Genomic DNA, 24527 nt, shown 5'->3' on the forward strand with positions numbered 1-24527 from the left:
GTATTCAGATCTTTTATATTCTTACTGATTTTTCTTTAGTTCTATCAGTTACTGAGGTGGGGGTGCATGTGTTCAAATCTCCAACTGTGACTGGATTTGTCTACTTTGCTTTTTGGTTCTGTTGTTTTTTTGCTTCATCTATTTCTTTTTTTTTTTTTTTAAAGATTTTATTTATTTATTTGACAGAGACAGAGACAGCCAGTGAGAGAGGGAACAAGCAGAGGGAGTGGGAGAGGAAGCAGCAGGCTCATAGCAGAGGAGCCTGATGTGGGGCTCGATCCCATAACGCCGGGATCACGCCCTGAGCCGAAGGCAGACGCTTAACCGCTGTGCCACCCAGGCGCCCCCATCTATTTCATTTCTGAATATATAATAGGAAAGTCATATTTTTCAGTTAGACACTTTTATCAGTGTGAAATGCCCCTCCTTATCTCTAGTAATACTTATTATGTAAAGTCTACTTTATCTGCTATTAATTTAGTTGAGCTAGCTCTTTTCTGTTTGTATCTACATGATACATATTTTTCCATCCTGTTGTTTTGTATTCTTTTAACCTTGATGATGTTATATTTAAAGTGCATCTCTATAAATAGCATATAGTTGAATTTTTATTTTTTTATTTATTTTTATTTTAAAGATTTTATTTATTTATTCGACAGAGATAGAGACAGCCAGTGAGAGAGGGAACACAAGCAGGGGGAGTGGGAGAGGAAGAAGCAGGCTCATAGCAGAGGAGCCTGATGTGGGGCTCGATCCCATAACGCCGGGATCACGCCCTGAGCCGAAGGCAGACGCTTAACCGCTGTGCCACCCAGGCGCCCCCATCTATTTCATTTCTGAATATATAATAGGAAAGTCATATTTTTCAGTTAGACACTTTTATCAGTGTGAAATGCCCCTCCTTATCTCTAGTAATACTTATTATGTAAAGTCTACTTTATCTGCTATTAATTTAGTTGAGCTAGCTCTTTTCTGTTTGTATCTACATGATACATATTTTTCCATCCTGTTGTTTTGTATTCTTTTAACCTTGATGATGTTATATTTAAAGTGCATCTCTATAAATAGCATATAGTTGAATTTTTATTTTTTTATTTATTTTTATTTTAAAGATTTTATTTATTTATTCGACAGAGATAGAGACAGCCAGTGAGAGAGGGAACACAAGCAGGGGGAGTGGGAGAGGAAGAAGCAGGCTCACAGGGGAGGAGCCCTGATGTGGGTCTCGATCCCATAACGCTGGGATCACGCCCTGAGCCGAAGGCAGACGCTTAACCGCTGTGCCACCCAGGCGCCCCTATAGTTGAATTTTTAAAATCCAGTCTGACGGTCTTTTTCTTTTATTTATAAGAGTGTTTAAACCCTTTCCATTTAATTTAATTACTGATGTATTGAGTCTATTTTTACCATTTTCCTGTTTTCTGTTCACTCCATATGTTCTTTGTTCCTTTCTTTTCTTTTTTCTTTTTTTTTTGCCTTCTCTTGGATTGAACAATATTTTTTATCATTCTGTTTTTTATCCTTTATTTTTTATGGTTATTTAACTATTCAGATATTTGATCACGATTTGATTATTCTTTTAGTGATTGCCTTAGAGATTATAATATGCATCCTTAACTCATCACGGTCTGCCCTAAATTAGTATTTGCCACAATTCCTGAATAATGCTAGCGCTTTAAAATTAACTCTAATACTTTCTGCTTCCTGTGTTATTGTTGTCATATATTTTATTTCAATGTATTGTTTTAAATCCCATAAGACATTATTTTTGTTGTTGGTTTAAATTGTCAGTATTCATTTATATTTACCAATTTAGTCACCCTTTTAGGTATTCTTCATTCTGTTTTGCAGAACCATGTCTCCATCTGGCTCATTTTCCTTCACCTAACATTCCATTTAGTATTTTTTTGTAGTGCTGGTCTGCTCATGATGAATTCTCTCAGCTTTTGACTGTCAGAAAATTGTTCTGTTTTGCCCTCATTAAAATTTTTTAAAAATGCTGGTGGGGCACCAGGGTGGCTCAGTCAGTTAAGCATCTGTCTTCTGCTCAGGTCGTGAACCCAGGGTCCTGGGATCCAGCCCTGCGTCAGGGCTCTCTGCTCAGAGGGGAGTCTGCTTGTCCCTTTCCCTCTGCCCCTTCTTACCTCCCCTCTCCCCTGCTCATGTTCTCTCTCTTTTTCTCTCTCAAATAAAGAAAATCGTTAAAAAAATAAATTGCTGGTAAGATATATATAGCATAAAATTTACCAATTTAACCATTTTTAAGTGTACAGTTCAGTGGCATTCAGTAGTTCACATTATTGTACAACCATCACCACCATCCATCTCCAGAACTTTTTCATCGTCCCAAACTGAAACTCTGTACACATTTAATGGTAACTCTCCATTCCCCACTCCCCTTAGCCCTTGGTAACTACTATTCTACTTTCTGTCTTTATGACTTTTATTATTCTAGGTACTTCATATGAGTGGAATCATATCATATTTGTCCTTCTGTGTTTGACTTATTGAACTTAGCATAATGTTTTTAAGGTTCATCCATGGTGTGTTATGTATCAGAATTTCCTTCCTTCTTAATGCTGTGTAAAATTCCATTGTCTGTATAGATATACAAACATATATGTGCACACATAAACATATATGTACATATACATATATACATACCACATTTTGTTTACCCATTTTACTACAGCCACTGCTTTTCTTGTGAGCACACTTAAGCTTGAACTTCTCTAAGCTTTGTTGTAAATGAAGTCAGTTACTTTGGGAAGAAATTAGGAGCTATCTGTTCTCTCCGCCTCCCTCTCTCCACCCTGCCTGCTTTTCCCTTGAAGCAAAGTCTAAGCCAGGGCTCTGAAGCTGCAGAAAATGGGACCAATGACAAGCTTCTGTCTGAGCGACCCTCCTACTCTAGAGTCTGAGGACTTGGTTTTGGGACCTGAGAACCTGTTAGCTTGTCTATCCTGCTGTGGAACTGTTACTGAAAAACCCAAGTTCTGCTGCCTTAGCTCAAAAATCCAATACTCAAGAAATGAGGGTTTTTTTCCCCTTTTCAATTTTTTATTTAGATTCTAGTTAGTTAACATATAATGTCATACTGGTTTCAGGAGTAGAGTTTAGTGATTCATCACTTATATATAATACCCAGTGCTTATCGTAAGTGCCCTCCTTAATAGTCATCACCCATTTAGCCTGCCCCCCACCCACCTCCCTCCATCAACTTTCAGATTGTTCTCTATTGTTAAGAGTCTCTTATGGTTTGTTTCCCTCTGTCTTTTTTTCCCTTTCCCTATGTTCACCTCTTTTGTTTCTTAAGTTCCACATATGAGTGAAAGCATATGGTATTTGTCTTCATCTGACTGACTTATTTCACTTAGCATAATACACTCTAGATCCATCCATGTTATTGCAAATGGCAAGATTTCATTCTTTTTGATGGCTGAGTAATATTCCAATATATTATATTATTTAATTTATATTTATTTTTAAAGATTTTATGTATTTGAGAGAGAGAATGAGAGAGAGCATGGGGGGGGAGGGTCGGAGGGAGAAGCAGACTCCCTGCTGAGTAGGGAGCCTGATGCGCGACTTGATCCTGGGATTCCAGGATCATGACCTGAGGTGAAGTCAGTCGCTTAACCAGCCAAGCCACACAGGCACCCTAATTTATATATCATTATATATCACATCTTCTTTCATCAGTTGATGGACATTTGGGCTCTCTCCATAGTTTGGCTGTTGTTGATAAAGCTGCTGTAAACATCGGGGTGCATATACCCCTTTGAATCTGTAATTTTGTATCCCTTGGGTAAATACCTAGTAGTGCAATTGCTGGATCATAGGGTAGTTCTATTTTTAACTTTCTAAGGAACCTCCATACTGTTTTCCACAGGGGCTGCACCAGTTTGCATTCCCACCAGTTTGCATCCTCACCATCTGTTGTTCCCAGTGTTGTTAGTATGAACCATCCTGACAGGTGTGAGGTGGTATCTCATTGTGGTTTTGATTTGTCTTTCCCTCATGATGAGTGATGTTGAGCATCTTGTCATGTGTCTGTTGGCCATCTAGATGTTTACTTTGGAAAAATGTCTATTCATGTCTTCTGCCCATTTCTTAACTGGATTATTTGTTTTTTGGGTGTTGAATTTGATAAATTCTTTGTAGATTTTGGATACTAAACCTGTATCAGGTATGTCATTTGCAAATATCTTCTCCCATTCTGTAGGCTGCCTTTTAGTTTTGTTGATTGTTTCCTTTGCTGTGCAGAAGCTGTTTATATTGATGAAGTCCCAATAATTTTTTTTCTTTTTTCTTTTCTTTTCTTTTTACTTGGGAGAAAGAGAGAGAGTGAGTGAGTGGAGGAGCAGAGTGAGAGGGACAAGCAGACTCCATGCTGGAGCATGGAGCCTGATATGGAGCTTGATCCCATGACCCTGAGATTAGGACCTGAGCCGAAACCAAGAGTCTGACACTCAAACGACTGAGCTCCCCAGGCACCCCAACCAATAGTTCATTCTTGCTTTTGTTTTCCTTGCCTTCAGCAATGTGTCTAGTAAGAAGTTGCTATAGTGCGGGTCAAAGAGGTTGCTGCCTGTGTTCTTCTCTAGGATTTTGATGGTTTCCTGTTCCACATTTAGGTCTTTCACCCATTTTGAGTTTATTTTTGTGTATGGTATAAGAAAGTGGTCCAGTTTCATTCTTCTGCATGTGACTGCCCAGGTTTCCCAACACCATTTGTTGAAGAGACTGTCTTTTTCCATTGGATGTTCTTTCCTGCTTTGTCGAAGATTAGTTGACCATATAGTTGTGGGTCCATTTCTGGGCTTTCTATTCTGTTCCATTGATCTAAGTGTCTGTTTTTGTCCCAGTACTGTACTGTCTTGGGGATTACAGCTTTGTAATATAGCTTGAAGTCCGGAATTGTGATGCCTCCAGCTCTGCTTTTCGTTTTCAGGATTGCTTTGGCTATTTGGGGTCTTTTGTGGTTCCATACAAATTTTAAGGTTGTTTGTTCTAGTTCTGTGAAAAAGCTGGTGGTATTTTGATAGGGATTGCATTAAATGTATAGATTGTTTTGGGTAATATAGACATTTTAACAATATTTATTCTTCCAATCCATGAGCATGGGATGTTTTTCCATTTCTTTGTGTCCTCTTCAATTTCTTTCATAGATGTTCTATAGTTTTCAGAGTATAGATCTTTGACCTCTTTGGTTAGGTTTATTCCTAGGTATCTTATTATTTTTGGTGTATTTGTAAATGGGATCAATTCCTTGAGAAGAGATGAGTTTTGATTGGAAAGGGATATGAGTATTTTTCAGGAAGCTGGCCACCTGGGGTGAAAGTGGACTCTTATCCAAAAACCAAATCCAAAATTTCTGCCTGGCCCAAAGATTTTTAAAGGCACTTTAGGGAGCTTTAGGGAGTTTAATCAGTAAAAGGGAAGCACAGTAGTATGTAACACTTATTGATTGCTTGCAGACTCCGTGGTGCAGGCTACAGAAGTTAATGTCGGCGCCTGGGTTGCTCAGTCATTAGGTGTCTGCCTTTGGCTCAGGTCATGGTCCTGGGATCGAGCGCCGAGTCTGCTACTCTTTCTCCCTTGCCTGCTGCTCCCCTTACTTGTGCTCTCTCTCTCTCTGTCAGGTAAATAAATAAAATCTTGGGAAAAAAAATAAAAGAAGTTATCGTGGTGCTAGAAATTGTGCGAGCAGGTTTGTTTCTGAATCTTTCTAGGAAACAATGAATTATCTATAGATATAAAAAGAAATGCTTAATCAATCACACGGGGTAAAGGTGCTTGTTAAAACTTAAAGACTACTAAATTGGCCAGAGGGGCCCGAGGCAGTGGCTTCAGAACTACTGTGTCTCTTGAGCTCAGGCAAGGGTGATGAGGGCTCTAGTGTTCTCAGCATGCCCTGCCCAACTTAGAGCCTCCACTTCGTGAGCAGGGGCTGTGTGAGGGGATTCTCAGCTTCTCAACAGTGTCTGCCTGGGACTTAGCCTCAGCAGCAGGTAGCTGGAGACAGAATGAGAAACACTGATGTCCTGCTCCTCCTTGGAAGGAGACCTCTGACTATGAGCTGGGGGAAAGTGTGCCCTGTGTTCTTCACTATAGCAGTATGGAGAGGAATCTCTACCTCACTGAGCTAGGAAGTGGAAGGGGGGGCAGTCTCGGTTCAAATATTTGCAGAGTCTCACTTTTCTTACTGAATTTTTAATAGTTTGTGTTTTTTGTGTGTTTTGTTTTTAGCAGGTATTTCTTCATTTACTGTTTGTCCTTAGGACTATTTTCAGAGGCTTGAAAATTTTTTTTTTAAGATTTATTTATTTGAGAGAGAGAGAGAGAAAGCGTGTGCCAGCAAGTGGGGGAGGGACAGAGGGAGAAGGAGACAAGAAGACTCCATGCAGAGTGCCCAGCCTGACTCGGGGCTCTATCCCAGGAACCAGGACCTGAACTGAAATCAAGAGTCGGAAGCTCAATTGACTGAGCCACCGAGGAGCTCCAAAATGGTTGTTTTTAAAATAATTTCCACCAGTTTCACTGAGGGCACGCGTCAGTAGAGCTCTTACGCTGTCATGCTGTAAATGGATTCTCTAAGTAGATGAATTTTATGGTATGTTAATTACATCTCAGTGAAGTTATTTTTTAATCTTATTTAAATTCAATTAACATATAGTGTATCAGTTTCAGATGTATAGTTCAGTTATTCATCAGTTGCATGTAACACTCAATGCTCATTATATCATGTGCCCTCCTTAATGCCCATCACCCAGTTACCCCAACCCCCCATCCACCTCCCTTCAGCAGCCCTCAGTTTGTTTCCTAAGTTAAGAGTCTCTTACGGTTTGTCTCCCTCTCTGATTTCCTTTTATTTTGCCCTCCCTTCTCCTATGATCCTCTGTTTTGTTTCTTAAATTCCACATATGAGTGAAACCATATAATTGTCTTTCTCTGATTGACTTATTTCACTTAGCATAATACTCTCCAGTTCCATCCATGTCATTGCAGGTGGTAAGATTTCATCCTTTTTGATGGCTGAGTGTGTGTGTGTGTGTGTGTGTGTGTGTGTGTGTATACACACATCTTTATCCATTCTTTATCCATTCATCTGTCGATGGACATATGGGCTCTTCCCATAGTTTGGCTGTTGTGGACACTGCTGCTATAAACATTGGGGTGCAGGTGCCCCTAGGATCACTAAGTTTGTATCGTTTGGGTAAATACCTAGTAGTGCAGTTGCTGGGTTGTAGGGTATCAGTGAAGTTATTTTTAAGAAGAGAGAGAACATGTCACACTGTGTTTAAGGATTGAGGGGTTGTAGTCCTCGGCTCCTGGCCATGGTCATCTCTCCCATTTCTCCTGTACATGGATTTCACTAAATGATAAAAGTCATATTTTTTAAAAAAAGATTCCAATTCCAGATTATCTACTTACTACAAATTATTTGTTTCTTTGACAGTTATATACACATTGTTTGTTAGCTGTCAGTATTTCGTATGGGTCTCTTGGGATTCTTCTGTCTTTAGCTTATCCTTATTTGATAGGGTTCTTGCCACATTCCTACGAGGTTCCCTGTGGTAATGTGATAACTGTTATTGTATTGCTCTACCATGGCCTGTTTCAAGTTAGCCTCTCTCCCATGGGTGAACATTTGGATTGTTTCTAGTTTTTAGCAAATATACTGTTTGGCTATAATCACCTTTGTTCGAGTCTGTTCTCTCTTTTGAATCATCTCCATGAGATGTACTCCCCAATGTGGTATTACTCAGGTCGGGAGCGTGATCATTTTTATGATTCTTGACAGCTCTTGCCGAATTTCTCTCTGGAAAGATTACACTTGTTTATAGTGCATTCACAATGAAGAAATATACTTATTTTCTCACAGTCCTGTTACCATCGAGTTTTGTTTGTTTCATTTTTGCTAATTTAACAAATGTGCTGTGGGACTTTTATTTTATATTTCTTCAGTGGTTCGTGATGCTCTACATTTGTTGTTCTTCTTTTTTTTTTAAAGATTTATTTATTTTAGAGAGAGTGAGAGAGAGGGCACAAGCAGAGGGGAGGAGCAGAGGGAGAGACAGAACCTCAAGCTGACTCCGCCCTGAGCACAGAGCCCAATGAGGGGCTCCATCTCACAACACTGAGATCCTGACCTGAGCTGAAATCAAGAGTCAGAGGTTCAACCGACTGAGCCACACAGGTGCCCCCTCTACCTTTGTTGTAGTGCTTGTTTATTGCCAACATTTTTTTGTGGGTTAACTCTGTGTGTTTGACAGTCCCAACTTTGTTTATAACTGTGTGACTTTGGGCAAGTCATTAGCCACTTTTTCTCACTATGACTCAATTTCTCAAACTGTGGATTAGAAATTGAACTAAAACAGTGTTTACTTTGTTTAGTAAAAGAACTATTTTCCAAACATGATTCTATGTAGATTCCTAATGTTTGAAAGAGATTAAAAGTGGTAATTTATTAATATACAGTTATTTTATAAGTTAAAAATTGTAACAGTTATTTCTAAAATCAATTAATTTGAACAATGAGGCATTCCAGATAAAGACAAAATTTTGCCATTGGGTATTATAGGTGGCAATTGAAGTCTTTGTATCAGAGCCATCATGTAATTTACTCCTGTTCTTTTAACTTTCTATTTTGGCATAATTTCAGACTTATAGAAAAGTTAACAGAATAGTACAAAGAATTCCCATATAATCTTCATCTGGATTTCCCAAATGTTAAAATGTACTACTTTAGTGCCATCATTCTTTCTACACTTGCTTTATAGATAGTATTTTTTTGAACCACTTGAGGTCAAGTTGTAGACATGATGCCACTTTGCCATTTTACTTGTGTATATTTCTCAATTTTATTTTTTTTTTAATTTAAAGATTTTATTGGGGTGCCTGGGTGTCTCAGTTGGTTAAGCATCTGCCTTTGGCTCAGGTCATGATCCCAGGGTCCTGGGATCGATCCCTGTGTCGGGCTCTCTGCTCAGTGGGGAGCCTGCTTCTCCTTCTCCCTCTGTCTACTGATCTTCCTACTTGTGCTCGCTCTCTCTGTCAAATAAATAAAAATTTTATTTACTTATCTCGCCAGTGAGGGCGAGAGAGCATGGAGCCAGGGGGGAGCTCAGAGGGAGAGGGAGAAGCAGACTCCCCACTGAGCAGGGAGCCTGACACTGGGTGAGGTTTGATCCCAGGATCCCAAGATTGTGACCTGAGCCCAAGGGAGACACTTAACAGACTGAGCCACGCAGCTGCCCTTCAGTGTACATTTCTTAAAAACAAGGACATTTTAATATATAATCCCAGTACATTTATCAATGTAAAAAATCACATTGACACAATGGTGTTATTTAATCTATCTCCCTTATTCAAATGTCATTAATGATCCCAATAATTTCCTTTATAAAAGCAAAAGAGAATTCTAGATCATATGTTCCATTCAGTTTTCATGTCTCTTTAGTTTCCTTTAATCTGGATGAATTCCTCAGTTTTTGTCTTTCATGCCACTGTCCCTCAGTTTGGGTTTGTTTCTGTTTCTCTATGATTAGACTAAAGTTTATGCATTTTGGCAGCAAACCACAGGCATCACATCAGATTGAAACATGATATTGCTGTGTCTCATTACTAGTGATGATAACTCTGATCAGTTAGTTAAGATGGTGCCTTCCAGTTTTCTCTACTGTAAAGTTACTGTTTTTTCCCTTTGTAATTAATAATGATTTTATAAGGAAATTCTTTGAGATTATATAAATATCTTGTTATTTATCAACCTTGTATCCACTAGTTTTAGTATTCATTGATGACACTTACTTATTACTCTGTTGCTTGCCAAATGATGGTTTTCTAATTTCATCATTCTTTCTACATTTATTAATTGACATTCCACCTAATGGAAGAGCTGTCCCTTCTCCCTTATTTATTTATATCTATATAGACTCAAGAATTATTGTATTTAATGAGTTACATTCCATGACTATCACTATTTATTTTGATTTTTATATTGTCCCATATTTGACCCTAGAAACCCCTCCAAATTGGCTCCGTATGTTTGACATGTTCTCATTTTTCTTTGAGCATATCTTTTTTTTTTTAAGATTTTATTTATTTATTTGTCAGAGAGAGAGAGAACACAAGCAGGGGGAGGGGCAGGCAGAGGGAGAAGCAGGCTCCCCAAGGAGCCCGATATGGGACTCAATCCCACGACCCTGGGATTATGACCTGAGCCGAAGGCAGACGCTTAACCAACTGAGCCACCCAGGCGTCCCTCTTTGAGCATATCTTTACTTTCTTGCACAATCAGATGATCCAGGCTCCTCTTGTTCTTTCCCTGGAGTCAGCCACTTTTCTGAGGAGTCCTAGATTTGTATAGGAGAGAATGGTTTTAAAAACCAAGATCTGGGGGCTAGGTGCTCTGATGTGAAACATGAGGAGTTGTAAATAAATGATTTTCCCAATATTAATAAATGATCCACTTTAAAAATGACAAGAAATTCTATGCAGAAATGGTAAGAGAAGCTTTAGAGAGATCAGCACGGAAACATTAGATAACTTGGATCTATCAATCACTAAAAACTCTCTGGTGATTACTTTGCTTTAAAATATATAGTTCATTCATTTTTAATTACATGGTAGTTCTAAAAATAAAATCAGAACATTAAGAATATAGTAAGGTTCTCTTTGACCCCGATTTTAGACCTCTACCTCCCTTTTCAGAAGTATCCTATATATTCTGCTTATTATGTATCCTTGTATCTTCCCAAGCCTATGAAAATACTTCTACATGTGTCTGTTACTTTAAAAAATGTAATATTACTTGTATAAGAGTTTGTGTTCACATAAGTGGAATCATGCTGAGCATGTCATTCATTCTTCTCTATGTGCTAGGCATTCTTCTAAGTACTGGGGATACAGCAATGTAGAGAATAAAGTCCCTATTCTCATGGAGCTTGCATCATCTTATAACTTGCTTTTTAAAGTTAATATCATGTTTTGAGATGTATCCATGATGGCACCTGTAGATTTAGTTCATTTCTTTTAATTGTTCTATGTCATGCTATTATGTGAATATACTATACTATGTAATATATCATTCCCTTACTGATGGACATTCAGATTTACACCAATTAGGAAGTTGTTTACTACAGGTAACAAAACATGACTGATGTAAATATTAAGGGCATTTATTATTTCACATTACAGAAAATCCAGAAGTTGTTTTTTTAATTTATTTTTTATTTTTAAAGATTTTATTTATTTATTTGAGAGAGAGAGAAAGGGAAAGCCCAAGCAGGCGGAGAGGCATAGGGACAAGCTGACTCCCTGCTGATTGCAGAGCCCAAGACGGAGCTCAATCCCAGGACCCTGAGATCATGAAGTGAGCCGAAGGCAGATGCTTAACCAACTGAGCCACCCAGGCGCCCCAGAAAGTCCAGAAGTTGAATGGTTTCCAGGTCTATACGATCAGTGCTCTCACCCTGTTATTTTCTATTTCTTCCTCTTCAAAGCTGTGTATTAGTTATCTGTTGTTGTGTAACAAATCACCCCAAATCTTAAATAATAAACATAATTTTTGTGGGTCAGCAATTTAGGTATGGCTTAGCCAGGTGGTGCCTTTGACTTAAGGTCTCTTATGAGGTTGTAGTTAAACTGTCACCTTGTGGGGGTGGTGGTAGTGGTGGGTAGTGGTGGTGGAGGTGGAATTCTCTCCCACAGATGGGTCTTTCCACATGACTGCCTCCTAACATGGCATTTGGAGTCCCCCAAAGTGAGCAAATGTAGAGGGTGAGAATGCCCAGGAAGGAAACAGGAAACCACAGTCTTTTATAACCTAGTTTTGGAAATGCATCCCATCACTTCTGCCTCATTATATTTTTTAAAAAGTAAGTAGTCCACCCTAAAGAGTGTGAATGCCAGGAGGTGGGATGATTGAGGGCCATTTTAGAAGCTGCTTATCAATGGCTGGTTACAAGATGGATGCCAACAACAACCGAATCAGCATTCTTCTCTGAAGTATGATGCTTCAAAAGGACCTTTCTGGCCTTGCATTGAGACATTTTTTCATCTCCTCCTTCCCAATTCAATTCAGTCAACATGTACTGAATGTTTGGTTTTGGCCAGGCTCTTCGCTACTTGCTGGAGTCACATGGATCCTGTCTTCAGAAAGCTCACAAGTCTTATAAAAGAGATAGATACATACAGCAAATAACTCCAGTGTACCATCGGTGATCAAATGTCCCAGCAGCTAAGGCAGCAAGCAGGAGAATTGTACTGGGGTTGAGATAGAACAACCCTGGACTTGGGTCTCCTCAACTGGTGTGTGCATTCTCATTCCAGAGGTTAGCAAGAAGCAGGGGTTGGGCCAGTGTCCCATAGCAGGGGGACTCAGGGCATTCCCTTTTCCAGTGTCCCTCCTGGCAATGACTACTTTGGTTTCATCCCAGATTGACGATTCCCTATCAGTCGTCTGGTCTTCTGGACCTCCTAGGGTCACCTGGAGCTGGTGGATGAATTAGGGCAGCCAAAAGCTGCATCTTTTTGGCCAATTTCCTATCTCTGTTAGCTTCCTCTGCCTTGTCCATGTTATTATAGACCTTGAAGGCCTCTTCCACCAAGGTTGACAGTGGAGTCTGAGGTCTGGCCTCTAACTTTTGTAATTTTCTCCTAATGTCTGGAGCAGATTAGATAATAAAATGCATGACAAACAGTGCCCTTCCCTCTGCAGACTCCAGGTCTGTTAGTATAGTGGGCAGTCTTCAGAGTAGACAACAAGATCAATTTGACTGGCACAGTGACAAGCCCACACACCTCCTCTCTCCACAGACAGGGACAGAGGGAAGAAGTACCAAGAAGTTTTAAAGAGGGTAACAAAACAGGGAGTCTCCAGGTTGAAAGCGGGCAGTGGGCAGAGTGGGGGAAGCTGGAAGAGAGGGAGAAAGAGAAGGAGAAAAAGAAACCAGGCAAGGGCTTAGAGGGAGGCACTCTGTCCACTGCCCACTGGGGTGATCAGGCCAAGAGAGTCAGTTTTTTCAACTCATCCCTTACGTGTTTCTATTTAGACTACTTGGAACCAGGGAATGAGAGGAGAAAGAGAGAAAAAAAGAAAGTTTCCTGTGGCTATCAAACCTCCAGCTATTAGGCTACACTGTGTGAGGGTTATAGCTCCAGCACTCTTACTAGTCCCTGGTGAAGGACCGCCTGTTTGACCAAGATCTGCATGGTGTGAAGTGAGCCTTTCCCACCTCTACTGGTTAGTTATCTACCAGAGGGAGCATGTTCTCATAGGCTGAGAGGAGTTAAGCTGTAGCTGTAGACATCCCATTAGTAGAGTATAAGAAGGAGAGGGAAGAGCATGGAAAAGAAGAAGGAGGTTAAAGGAGGAGGGAAGGAAATTGGGAAGGAAGGACAAAGGGAAAAATATTACGTGAATGAGAGTAATGGGAACTTCCCGGGATGCTGGAGGCTGACTTACTTAGCACGGTGACACTAAGCAAAGGTTTAGGTGGCTGCTTGTCAGCTACGAAGGGGTTGCATACAGCCGTCTGTCCCCGTGGGTCCCAGACACCCTCCTGGAGTCCTGGTAGAGTTGCCAAAAAAGTGTGATACCAACCTCTAAGGAGACTTAGGCGGGAAAAGGGTGACATTTAAGAAGTGGGGAATTCTTGACACCTGTGCACTTAAGGGTCATGCTGCTTCATGTCTCACATGTCTAATTAGCATGTGAAATCTCTACCCTTAGTATTATAACGAGGGAAAACGTCAGTGAAAGGTCAGCATTAGTGGGCATCTTGGCACAGACTGGTTTGATCCAGTCTTCACCAGTCTTCATAGTTGAGTCCCTCCTTTCCATAAACATCTGGATTCTACATTCCTGCAAGATATACTACTCAGGATGCATAGAGTTTTAGCTTTTCTTTTTATGGAGAGCCAGGGAATGCTGGATTTTGCAGTGAGGGTTGAGGGGACCTGAGTTTAGTCCCTGCTCTGTCTCATTTCAGGAGACTCATGAACCTTAGATTAGACTATTGTTAGAGAAGTAAGCCAGAGCTTACAATATATAATTAATCTAGGTCAAGTACATAAAGCAATACCAGACTTTGCAAACAAAATACTACCAGCCCCCACCAAGGATGAGGCAGAAAGGAGGACCTATGCACAGGTTAACCCAGGATATCAGGTCCTTCTTAGAACTTGTAAGGAAAACTCCCCAGAGAACCAACTGTTGGCTAAACCAAGAGACCCTGGCCACTACAAATGCAGTCAACTTACAAGGAGTCTCTAACTAGGCATATCTTTCCAGGTTAAAATTCCTCTCTCCCAAACATCCAGAGGACCATCCAGAAGACCTGAAGTCATCCTACTCCTGTGAGGCTGCAAGAGACCTTAAATAAATATTCAAGGGGCACCTGGATGGCTCAGTCAGTTAAGCCTCTTTAAAGCTCTCCCTGACCTCTCTTCAGGGAGCTAGCCTGAAGACTCTCCTTTGTGCTATCTTCCTTGTGCTGTAGCATAAGCCCCAGTAAAGCCTTACTTGGAACTCCTGTTTGACCTCTTGTCAGTTTGTATTGTTCAGCCAGCTCAAGGGCCTTTTTCAGCATCAGGGTTAGAGGACACAAAGGAAGAAATGGTTGAGTTGGATTTTGGAGGATCAGCTGGAGGTAGGTGACTTGGGAGGATAAGAGAAGTTCATTCTAGAATTAAATGTTACAGAAGGGGGTGCTGGGTGGCTCAGTTGGTTAGGCATCTACCGTCAGTTCAGGTCATGATCCCAGGGTCTTGGGATCGAGCTCCACTGCTCTTCGGGGAGCCTGCTTCTCCCTCTCCTCCTGGCTGGCACTCTCTCTCACTATTTCTGTTGCTATCTCTGTCTTTCAAATAAATAAATAAAATCTTAAAAAAAATGTTACAGGAAATGTTAAGAATAATCTAACTAGTGTTTGCTTCTGCAGCACATGTACTAAGCATAATATAACTAGTTCCACTATCGAATCGTTAAAATATTTTGTTATGTTTATATTTAGGTTTCTTCTTTTATATTTTGTTTTTCTATTATTTTTTAAAGATTTTTATTTCCTTGAGAGAGAGAGAGTGCAAGTGAGAGAACAAGTGGGGGAGAGGGGCAGAGGGAGAAGCAGACTCTGCGCTGAGCAGGGAGCCAGATGTGGGGATCACTTCCAGGACCCCAGGTCTATTGAAGGCAGACGCTTAACCAACTGAGCCACCCAGGAGCCCCAGGTTTCTTCTTCATTAAAAAAAGAAGTCATGACAGATGTATCTGAAGTCCTGTTTATTCCTCCTCCCCCCTCTCCTGTCCTTATGTTATCATGGTACACATCCGCGTATCTACCTAGTTCATTTTCTATACTTAACACATGTATTTTTTTACATTATCAGTATATACTTTGATTCTGTTAAATTTACATAAGTCATTTCACAGTGCACATAATTGGCATGTTGCTACTTATAACTCTTAGATATCAAATGTTGTTACATATAGGAGTCATTTATTAGTTTTTTTTGTTGTAACATTTTATAGGAACATATCACGTTTTATTCATCCGTGTTTTATTGCACATTTCCGTTGTATACATTTTTCACAAGGAAGCAGGCTCCAACATGAATTTGTCTTCTGGTGCACACCTGTAGGAGTTTCTTTCTGTATTCTTCTGGACATGAAGTTGCTGAATCCTAAAACGCACATTTAAAATTTCACCAAAAGTGGTGGTTCTGATTTTACACTGCCAACTGACACCTCTAACAGTTTACGTTTCTCAGATTCCTTCCCTTCCCGGAAATGGTCACTGTAACATTTACCATCCGGACATAGTTTTCAAGTAGTCATACGAACAGATAATTTCAGCATAATTCTACATGCAAAGGGCCAGAGGAGGCTTGATGGCAGAGACTTTGAAGGGGTTACTGTAGTTCTTTTTTTTTTTTTTTTAAGATTTTTTTTTTTTGAGGGGCGCCTGGGTGGCACAGCGGTTAAGCGTCTGCCTTCGGCTCAGGGCGTGATCCCGGTGTTGTGTGATCGAGCCCCACATCAGGCTCTTCTGCCACGAGCCTGCTTCTTCCTCTCCCACTCCCCCTGCTTGTGTTTCCCTCTCTCTCTGGCTGTCTCTATCTCTGTCAAATAAATAAATAAAATCTTTAAAAAAAAAAAAAAGATTTTATTTATTTGAGAGAGAGAGAGATACAGCGAGAGAGGGAACACAAGCAGGCGGAGTGGGAGAGGAACAAGCAGGCTTCCCGCTGAGCAGCGAGCCCGAGGCAGGGCTCGATTCTAGGACCCTGGGATCATGACCTGAGCGGAAGGCAGGCACTTAACGACTGAGCCACCCGGGAGCCCCTTCACTGTAGTTTTTGAGCGCACTGTTGTCACTCTTTGGTTTCCCTTAACGTGCTAACAAGTGATACAGCGAACAATCACACTGCGAGCGCTCGGGGAGGGCCCCACACTGCGCTAGAAGATACAATCTGACTTCAGTGATGGTGCGCTCCAGCCTTAGGGCAGTGGTACGACCTGGCCGCGGCTTCCCCCCGCGGTGCGGATTGGTAGCGTCCCCGGACGCCGGCGCACGCGCCCACACCCGTCCGGAGAGCGGGACTCCTCCCCGCGGTGCCTCACTTCGCGCGCGTGCCCGACCCCCCTCCCCCCTCTCCTGACGTGCTGCGGACGCTCGCGACCCGTAGCGCCCCGGAGGAGGGGCTCGGCAGAGGGGCGCCGGCCGGTCGGTGAGTACCTGCCGCCTCCGCTCACCTCCAGCCCGCCCTCTTCCCGCCTCCTTTTTTCTCTCACCGGGGCCGCGGCCCGCTGAGCGGCGCCTCTGACGCGGGGTAGCGCGCTCTCGGCGCGGAGGCGGACCTCTCCGGTCGCCGGGGTGGGCCCTGAGGATGTTGCGTGGGCGTCTCCGGGGCCGTGGTGGGCCTTTCGGGGCGCCTCGGGAAGCTGGAGGGCGCCTCCCGACGCGGGAGTGGGGCCTTTTGGGACACCAGGGCGGCCCCTGGGGACTTCGCTGGGCGCCGCCTGACGCCGTGGTGGGCTTCCGCCCCCAGTGCCAGGCCTGCCCACTTCGCGCCGGGGGTGCGGCCTTTATCCTCCCGGGCGCTCCTTCGTCATTTCTCGTCAGTCGATGGGCTCTGGTCGCCGCCGGTCCCTCGAAAGCGTGTTCCTCACGCTGAACACCGCGGGAGGAGGCTCGGTTCTCGCCGTCTTCCCCCACGGGGCCCCTCCGCCTCTCAGGCCTCACGCCCCCTCCCCCCGCAAGGCTACTGTTTTGTTGCGGAGTGATCCTTCCTTCTGTTAGTTATTTGCCCAGAAAAAAATTTTTGTTTGGAAATCCTTATTATTTGCCACTTCCTCCTCCAGCAGAACTGATGTTTCCTTCTGTACGATGACCGTCTTTGAAGCCTATTACACGTACGCGTTTATTTGATCTTAACGACACTTTCATGAGATAGGTACTATTAGCCTCAGTTTGCAGATGAGGTAACAGGATGGAAGACCTATCTCGTAAGTGGTAGAGGTGTTTTGAATCCAGGCAGCCTGACTCTGATATTCTTGCATTTAGTCACTATATCATACTAAGAGGTTAGTATTATCCAGGAAAAAGTGAAAGTTTTATGCTTCTGTCTTTATTTTTTCCTGTTGGGAGGCAGTGCCTTGGAGATGAATCAAAGAATGTGTTTTTGGAGTCAGGCATATTGAGCTGCAATTCACAACATAGCCATTTACAAACCTAGTAAGAACTTACCAATTGTTTGATTTTGAGTAAGTTTCCAAACATGTAAAATAGTGATAAATAATGATTAGTGATAAAAATAGTGTAAAATAGTGATACCTGTCACATAGAGTTATTGGGAGGATAACCTTTATAATGCGTGTGAGGTACCTAGAATAGTATCCCAGGACTCAATAAATGACTATAATTTAATTATTACTCAAAATGTGTTTGGATTTTGTTACACACTTGTCCTGAGGCTAAGTATAAAGAGGGAAATAAAGAATTGTGCGTGTGCTTGTGTGTGTATGTAAATGTATTTACCTTTTTAATTTTATGTATTATCAGTGCCAAATGTGATTTTATTAAAGCAATAGGACAGGATCTGTGGGTAGAAAGAGCTGCCACATTTACCTTTTTTTTAAATCAAGGAAACAGTGGGGCACTTGGGTGGCTCAGTTGGTTAAGCATCTGCCTTTGGCTCAGGTCATGATCTCAGGGTTCTGGGATGGAGCCCCACATCAGGCTCCCTGCTCAGCGGGGGTCTGCTTCTCCCTCTCCCTCTGACCCTCCTCCCTGCTTGTGCTCTCTGTCGCTCAAATAAATAAATAAAATGTTAAAAAAACCAACAACCAAGGAAACAAGCTCTTGAAATCAGGTGATAACGTTTGATACCAAATTTCTTGAGTAGTGACTTAGTAACTTACGGTCAATCGTTCATAAAGACTTATCGTTAAGGTCCCTGTTTCCGCAAGCTTTCAAAGTGATTTTGACATGTTTGATAGGTAGAATGTCAAGATTTTAAGTTATTTATTCAGTAATTGTTCTTTAGATAGATCAAGATGGTATGCTGAAAGAAAATGACAATATCCCAAATTGGGGAATTTCAAGGACACTACTAAAAATGCTACCTGTGAAATAAATAAGAAGTCTCATTATTTGTCACCTTTCCTGTTTGTGCATTCTTTTAGAGACATTTCATTCCTGTCATGATTAAGATGAGGCTGTTGGCCTCTAAACTCTATTCTTCCTTCACAGTTAGTGGTAATTCATTCTTTAGCCTCAGTGCACCTAATTGAAGATAAGCCATTATTTTAGTGAGTTCTTCATTTTTAAGGGTAGCAACTTAAATAAACAGTAGTGTGCTATATGCTGGTCTGCTTGTTTAAATTGGCCAAGCAGTGCCTTGTTTTCACTCTTAAAATTACTGTGTGGTTAAATCTCATGAAGCACTGAATTTTGGAGTCTGTAATCTGTGTGGGGGGGGGTCTCTACTTAATGCTTCTTATCAATCCCTTATCTGCTTAATTCTTTGAAAACCCACTTTGAGACTGCAGGTGGTTCTGTGCTACAGAGAAGGGTAGAGTTTTTATTTATGTATCTTTAAGAAATTATGTATATTTGGTGGTATAGCTAGTCTTGCTGTCAGATTTGAGCGTTTTGGTTTAAATAACTCCAGGGTACAAGAAACATTTAATAAGGTGAAAACTATTCCATACAAGATGTTTTCCTGGGGTACCATGATTCCTTCAGAATTCCCCCAAACTAATTCTTTTTTTTTTTTTTAATTATTCTATTTACGTATTATGTAAATGTATTTCTTTTTTTTNCCTACCGATCCTCCTAGTTCTTATGTTCCATAGATGAGAGAAATCATATGATAATTGTCTTTCTCTGCTTGACTTATTTCACTTAGCATTATCTCCTCCAGTGCCGTCCATGTTGCAGCAAATGTTGAGAATTCGTTCTTTCTGATAGCTGAGTAATATTCCATTGTATATATGGAACCACAGCTTCTTAATCCAGTCATCTGTTGAAGGGCATCTCGGCTCCTTCCATGATTTGGCTATTGTGGACAATGCTGCCATGAACATTGGAGTGCATATGGCCCTTCTCTTTACTACGTCTGTATCTTTGGGGTAAACACCCAACCCCCCCCCCCCAAACTAATTCTGACTTCTAAGTCTTACCTATGCAATTCAAACTATAATAATTTTGTCCTTCTGTGCCTTTATGTTGCATTTAATAATTTAAATACATACATTATACTATTCATTCAGCACGTGTTTTTTAAAAAAGTTTTTATTTATTTGAAAGCATGAGCTGGAGGGGTAAGGGGGGAAAAGGAGACTCCCCAGTGAGCAGGGAGCCCAACGCGGGGGCTTGATCCAAGGACCCTGAGACCATGACCTGAGCCGAAGGCAGACGCTTAACTGACTGAGCCACCCAGGTGCCCCCATTCAGCACATACTTACGTGTGCATACCATACATCAGGCAGCAGTTTTAGTTAGAAGAGGTGTAAATATTAAGTCATGAAGTATTGGAGTCAGGAGACAGTGTCTCCTTTGTGACTTCTGACAAGTTATGTTTCTGAACTTATGCTTCCTAGTAATAATTATATATACTTCTTTGGCTTTTGTGAAGATTAAAATGTTTGGAACTCTTGAATTGCCATGGGAATTTTAGGATCAGCTTGTTAATTTATACACACACACCCCCGTCCAACTATGATTTTATTAGGTATTGCATTGAATCCAAATGCCCGTTTGAGGAGTAGTAGTACTATCTTAAGTTTTTTGATCCTTGAACATGGGATGTTTTTCATTTATTTAGATTTTCTCTTATTTCTTTAAAAAATATTTTGTAGTTTTCAGGGTATGAGTTTTGCATGTCTTCTATTAAAGCTATGCCTAAGTAATTTAGTCCTTAGAATGCTATTTAAATGGATTTGTTTTCTTAATTTCATTTTCAGATTGGTCAATGCAAACGTATAGAAATACATTTGGTTTTGTTTTGATTTTGTATCCTGCAGCCTTGCCGAATTTGTGTATTCTTTTTTTTAAAAAATATTTTATTTATTTATTTGAGAGAGACAGAGACAGTGAGAGAGAGCATGAGTGGGAAGGGGGGGAGAAGCACATGGGACTCCATCCCAGGACCCTGGGATCATGACCCGAGCCAAAGGCAGATGCTTAGCCGACTGAGCCATCTAGGCGCCCCAAACTTGTGTATTCTGATAGGTTTTTCTTAGTGGATTTCTTAGAATTTTCTATATGTAAGATTATTGCATCTAAATGATAAAACTAAATATTGTTTTGCTTCTTCCCTTCCAATCTAGATGCTTTTTATTTCTTTTTCTCTCTCTGCCTAATTGCTCTGGCTAGAACCTCTGCTATCATGTTGAATAGAAGTGGTGAGAGTGGACATGCTTGTTTTGGACCTGGTCTAAAGGGAAAGCTTTCAGTCTTTCACCATTAACTATGATGTTAACCATGGGTTTTTGATAGATGCTTTTTATCAGGTTGAGGAAGTTCTCTTCTATTCCTAGTTTGTTTAGTGTTTTTATCATGAAGGGGTGTTGAATTTTGTCAAGTGCTCTTTCTGTGTATATTAAGATAATCATGTGGTTTTTGTCCTTTATTCTACTGATAGGTTATAATACATTGAGTTTCAGATCTTAAACCAACCTTGCCTTCTCTTGATACATCTTAGTCATGGTATATAATTCTTTTTATATAATATTGAATTTGGTTTGTTAGTATTTTGTTGATGATTTTTGCATCTATATTTATAACAGATATTGGTTTCTTGTTTTATCTTTCTTTTGTCTTAAATATTTTATTTTTAAGTATTCTCTGTACCCAACATGGGGTTCAAACTCAACTCTGAAACTAAGAGTAACATGTTCCACCGACTGAGCCAGCCAGGTGCTCCTGGTTTCTTGTTTTCTTTTATTGTTTTTGTCTGGTATTGGTATTAACTGGTCAGGTAGAATGAGTTGGGAAGTGTTCCCCCACTTTTTTTTTTTTAAGAGTTTGTGAAAGATTGTTATTTCTTTAAACATTCAGTAGAATTTCACAGCAAATCAGAAATGGTAGGACTAGAGCTGAGCTGGAAAGCCTAGGTGCATTTGTATATCTTGTAGGCCTTTAAATTGAGTTTGTGATTGAAAGCCCAAGAGTGAATGCCACTGTGAAGTTACAAAGTAGGGAGAGAAGGAGATTGAGTATAGTATAGTGGTAAACACTTTTATTTAATGAGGGGAATAGAAGGAAGGGGAAGGCAAGGAGAGGTCAGATCTAGGAGAAAACTCAGTTGAGCAGTGTCACAGATACTAAGTTAGACTATCATAAAGGATTTGCCAAAATGGCTAGTGGAATGAGAACTGAAGAGAGGTATATGGATTTGGTGGCAAGGGGATCTTTGATGATCCAAAAAGGAGAGCAGATTCAGATTATATAACATAGGAGAGAAGAGGGCAATAAATGGACATAGTAGATATAGAATGTGCTCTTTAAAATTAATGTCAAAACTTCAAATTATGGGGCGCCTGGGTGGCACAGCGGTTAAGCGTCTGCCTTCGCCTCAGGGCGTGATTCCGGTGTTGTGGGATCGAGCCCCACGTCAGGCTCCTCTGCTATGAGCCTGCTTCTTCCTCTCCCACTCCCCCTGCTTGTGTTCCCTCTCTCACTGGCTGTCTCTATCTCTGTCGAATAAATAAATAAAATCTTAAAAAAAACAAAAAACAAAAAAATTTCAAATTATCTCCAGAGTTTAAAAGTTTAAAGAAAAATAAAAGTAATATGTGCACATGGTTCAAAATTTAAGTAGCAGAGAAAATGTCTTTCCTGTAGTATCTCTCAAATTCTCTCTCACACTTTTGGCAATTTCTTGTGTATCCTTCCAGATGGATTTTATTTGATTTTTATTTATTTATTTTTTTAAAGATTTATTTATTTATTTATTTGACAGAGACAGCCAGTGAGAGAGGGAACACAAGCAGGGGGAGTGGGAGGAAGAAGCAGGCTCCTAGTGGAGGAGCCTGATGTGGGGCTCGATCCCGGAACACCAGGATCACGCCCTGAGCTGAAGGCAGACGCTTAACGACTGCGCCACCCAGGCGCCTCTTTCCAAATGGATTTTAAAACAGGGCTGTGTATGTGTTTTTTAATTTATACAAGTAAAATAATACTAAACATGCTGTTCTGCCTTTTTTAAAAATTAATGATTGGTTTGGAAATTTATTGTGTGTTGTCAATGTGTAGATTCTGAGTAAAAACATTTGATGATAAAGCAAAGGAGAGATAATTTTATCGGTGATAGGGTTGAGGGAAGTTATTTTTAGGCTCAAAAAGTGTTGATAATGTTTGTAGCAAGGAAATAGAGTGGATCTAGAAGGAACTTAAATATACAAGGGGTTGGGAGGAGTTTACTGGGAAAGACTTGAAGGCTTAAGTCCCTTCGAAAGGACCAGTGAAAAATGTCATTGGTATTTTGATCGGGATTGCACTGAAAGTGTAGATTGCTCTGGGTAGCATAGACATTTTAACTATGTTAATTCTTCCGATCCATGAGCATGGAATATTTTTCCATCTTTTTGTGTCTTCCTTATTGTCTTTCAAGAGTGATTTGTAGTTTCTAGAATATAGATCCTTTACATCTCTGGTTAAGTTAATTCCGAGATAACGTACGATTTTTGGTGCTATTGTAAATGGAATGGATTCCCTAATTTCTCTTTCTTCAATCTCATTGTGCGTGTATAGAAATGCAACTGATTTTTTGTTTGTGTATAGAAATGCAACTGATTTCTGAGCATTGATTTTGTATCCTGCCACATTACTGAATTGCTCTATAACTTCTAGTAGTTTGGGGATGGATTCTTTTGGGTTTTCCATATAGAGTATTATGTCATCTGTGAAGAGAGACAGTTTGACTTATTCTTTGCCGATTTGGATACCTTTTATCCCTTTTTGTTGTCTGATTGCTGTTGCAAGGACTTCTAGTACTATGTTGAATAATAGTGGCGAGAGTGGGCATCCTTGNAATGACATTTTTCAAAGAACTGGAACAAACAGCCCTTTAATTTGTGTGGAACCAGAAAAGGCCCCAAGGAATTGTTGAAAAGGAAAAACAAAGCTGGGGGCATCACATTGCCGGATTTCAAGCTGTACTACAAAGCTGTGATCAAAAAGACAGCATGGTACTGGCACAAAAACAGATACATAGACCAATGGAACAGAATAGAGAACCCAGAAATGGACCCTCGGCTCTTTGGGCAACTAATCTTTGATAAAGCAGGAAAAAACATCCGGTGGAAAAAAGACAGTCTCTTCAATAAATGGTGCTGGGAAAATTGGACAGCTACATGCAAAAGAATGAAACTTGACCACTCTCTCACACCATACACAAAAATAAACTCCAAATGGATGAAAGACCTCAATGTGAGACAGGAATCCATCAAAATTCTAGAGGAGAACATAGGCAACAACTTCTATGACATCGGCCAGAGCAACCTTTTTCACGACACATCTCCAAAGGCAAGAGAAAATCCGGGGATGTACTGTATGGTGACTAACATAAAATAATAAAAAAAATTAAAAAAAATGAAATCTTCTTTTTAAACAAGATTTATTTATTTATTTGACAGAGAAAGAGAGAGCACAAGCAGGGGGAAAGGCGGATGGAGAAGCAGACTCCCTCTGAGCTGGGAGCCAGGTGTGGGACTTGGTCCCAGGATTTTGGGATCATGACCTGAGCTGAAGGGAGACACTTAACTGACTGAGCCACCCAGGTGCCCCTCAAATAAATAGATCTTTAAGAAAAGATAAAGTTGCAGTCTTTGTAAATGATCCTAATTTTCATTTAAGAGGAGAGAAGAAATAAATGGGTAAGGGAAGGAAGAACAGAATAACAGTTTTGAAATAGAAAAAGAAATATGTACTTTTGTCACTTTAAGTGATATTATGATAAAGCAGATATATCTACAAACATAGGCTTTGTATGTTTGTGATAAATTAAGATCA

General features: G+C 40.6%; 1 protein-coding gene across 6 annotated transcripts in view; it reads left to right on the forward strand.

Moving 5' to 3' along the window:
• UIMC1 (ubiquitin interaction motif containing 1) overlaps positions 1–24527 on the forward strand; it is a 150430-nt gene that overhangs the window by 7452 nt on the left and 118451 nt on the right. Inside the window, exon 1 of one of the 6 annotated variants that reach the window (XM_034656690.1) lies at positions 16281–16737. The exons of 4 other annotated variants lie outside the window; for them this stretch is intronic. The gene's annotated coding sequence lies outside the window, so the exon portion shown is untranslated. Of the gene's footprint in view, positions 1–16280; positions 16738–16791; positions 17423–24527 lie in introns of those variants that run through there. One more of the 6 variants, XM_034656692.1, reaches the window with a different exon arrangement.

The sequence above is a fragment of the Ailuropoda melanoleuca genome, chromosome 3 (genome assembly GCF_002007445.2).
Source record: "Ailuropoda melanoleuca isolate Jingjing chromosome 3, ASM200744v2, whole genome shotgun sequence".
In the NCBI taxonomy this organism is placed as follows: domain Eukaryota; kingdom Metazoa; phylum Chordata; class Mammalia; order Carnivora; family Ursidae; genus Ailuropoda; species Ailuropoda melanoleuca.